Raw genomic sequence first — 3,206 nt, 5'->3', positions numbered from 1 at the left:
AATCCGTAGAAAAGGCTCCCTCCACTTCGGATGTCAATGAGCTAAATAAGTCCTTTGTAAGACAAACTGTATCTGGTGATAATATATGTTATGAGTACTACCGTGATCGTGTAAATGTTAATGCTAGTCCTTTTGTTTTTGTCGGTGTTGATGATTGCGATGCTGTCCAAGCCATACTCTCCATTAAGTCCAACGCAGCTGGACTTGATGGAATTAGCTCCGTCTTTCTTAAGATTATTCTAAAGGTTCTGCCACATTTGACTTTCCTAATCAATTCTATTTTGACAACTTGCGTTTTTCCGAAATGCTGGACAGTCGCTAAGGTTATACCTATTCGGAAGACAAATAATGAGTTCCGGCATATATCTGTTTTGCCTTTCTAGTCAAAAGTAATCGAGCGTATCCTGCACAAACAAATCTGTGCATATGTGTATGATAACAGTCTCTTGACTGACCGCCAATCGGGCTTCAGAGCTAGTAGAAGCTGCACCACGGCTCTTTTGGATGTAACGGAGAGCATCACATCGCAAATTGATGCCAACAACATCAGTTTTCTGACACTTCTCGACCACTCGAAAGCTTTTGACACTGTGGATCATAAACTTCTATGCCTTAAGTTGAGAAACTTATTTAATTTCTCAGGTCACGCAACTGCTCTGATCAGGTCTTACCTTGGCGACAGAACTCAGGCTGTGAGTATTGGCGGCATAACGTCAGATTTCCTGGCCGTATCTAAAGGAGTACCGCAAGGGTCAATCCTCGGCCCGCTTCTATTCGTCCTATACATTAATGACCATCCTAAAGTGTTGAAAAACTGTAATGTACACATTTTTTGCTGATGATGTGCAATTGTATGTAAGCTGTTCTGTTAGTCGTGTCCGTAATTGTATTAGTGACCTAAATTCTGATTTGCCTCGTGTAGCTAATTGGGCCTCAATGAATGGTTTATGCCTTAATCCGGGAAAGTCTTAATGTATTGTAATTCATAGAAAATATCTCAATATTAATTATCTCGACAAAAATAGGCTAGATAAATCGGAAATTGAATATGTTGACAGGGCTAAAAATCTTGGCGTCATCTTTAACAACACATTGACATGGAATGAGCACATCATTAACACAGTAGGTAAAGTGTATGGAATGCTTCGTACACTCTGGTCAGTACAGTATTTCACTCCAATAAATATAAGACTACTATTAGCTAAAGCGTACTTAATACCCACGCTTCTTTATGGATGTGAAATTTATGCAAATTGTGACTGTGTATGTAAGAAAAAGTTAAATGTTGTCTATAACAACATTGCCAGTTATGTGTATGGGCTAAAAAGACTTGACCATGTCTCAACATTTTCTAAAAAGTTATTCAGCGTTTCGTTTGATGACCTATTAAAAGTTAGAACACTTGTTGCCTTACACAAAATTATAAATTATAAGGAGCCTAGTTATTTGCGCGAAAGACTTCAATTTCTCCAATCATCGAGGTCTGAACTTTTAGTACACACCAAATTTCGAACCCTTGTCTCTGAGCGTCAGTTTTTTATCAATTCCATACGTCTTTGGAACTCTCTTCCTATTAGGTTAAGAAAACTAAAAAATGCACAGCCTTTTAAAAACCAATTAACTAACTATTATAGCAATGAATGCAATTAATATATAAATTTGTTTACTCTGTGTGTACCTGAATTTCCTACATATTATTATATCCATTTTATTTTTCCTTTTCTTTATAATTTCTACTTATTATTATTTATTTTTTGTTCTGTTTCCCCCGCCCTCTCCCTCTTTTCCAAATACATAAGTATATTCTAAATTGCCATACACTGTGTCATACATATGTTATTTTAGATTTAATCAAAAAATTGACGCGTGAATAGCACTATAAAATAATTGTAAAATTGTTGTGTTAGGATAAATCAATAAATAAACAAACAAACATAATTGAGGGATTCACAAAGGTGTCGTAAGTGTCGTATTGTTGTATGTCGTAAACTTTAAAAGCTTAAATAAATGCTTAGAGAACTTGAAACGACAACCAACTATTATTTGACACCACAAAAATTCATAATATGACTTTGATGGTACTTTACGGACCCCTTTAATATATTTTTTAGGCGTTGGGGCATGAGAAATTTCTTTTCAACCATGACAATAAACAGTTTTTATGGAAGCGGTGCGCACACGCTGTGACTAGTATGTCGTCACCATCAGCAAATGCTTCTCTGCAAATTGTGCAAGGAGTATGCATCGGTATATGCTCATCACTATGGCGTTTATTAAGAATTTACTAAGACCAGACTAACTAACGTTGAAGCGAAATTATAAGTTTGTTACTTGAGTGTTATTTGCTTGTTTCCCAATCTATCTTAGGAGCGCAATCTTATCGTTACTTACGATGAAATACTTATACTAAATTGGCAAACCATTTTTCAGTAAAACTTTTTTGCAGCAGCAAAAAAAAACTATGGCAAATAAAAAAAATTATCTTGAAATTTCATCTCAAAATTCAATAAACTTTCCATGGTCTTGTTCCAAAGGGTTTTAGGTGGTGGTCAATTACATATAAAACATTACATGGGCTTTGGCCGGAAGAAGGTTCAAATTGTTGTGTGGCTTGTTGGGGTTTTTCGGTGACATTTCATTTAATATGAAATAATAGAATCCCGAAAACGAATAAAAAGTTCTAGAATCAAACTAACAATTGGGATGATATCTCGAAGCGGCATTGAGACAATTGGTTTTTATTTTGTGTCGTAGCAGACGCTACTAGTAAGTCAACTGGGATTTAGCCTAAATGCACTAAATTCCAAACAGCTGAGTGTGAAACAATACGATGTTATGTATGAGTGCAATCTTATCGTTACGTACGATGAAATACTTATACTAAATTGGCAAACCATTTGTCAGTAAAGCTTTTCTGCAGCAGCAAAAAAAACTATGGCAAATAAAAAATAATCTCGAAACTTCACCTCAAAATTCAATCAACTTTCCATGGTCTAATTCCAAAGGGCTTTAGGTGGCGGTCAATTACATATAAGGCATTAAATGGACTTTGGCTGGAAGAAGATTCAAATTGTTGTGGGGCTTGTTGGGGGTTTTCGGTAACATTTCATTTAATATTAAATAATAAAAATCCCGAAAACGAATAAAAAGTTCTAAAATCAAACTAACAATTGGGATGATATCTCGAAGCGGCTGTGAGACAATTG

The sequence above is a fragment of the Rhagoletis pomonella genome, unplaced genomic scaffold (assembly GCF_013731165.1).
Source record: "Rhagoletis pomonella isolate Grant_MI unplaced genomic scaffold, Rhpom_1.0 Rhpom_scaffold_00682, whole genome shotgun sequence".
Lineage (NCBI taxonomy): Eukaryota > Metazoa > Arthropoda > Insecta > Diptera > Tephritidae > Rhagoletis > Rhagoletis pomonella.
Note: the sequence above shows the minus strand (reverse complement) of the source record.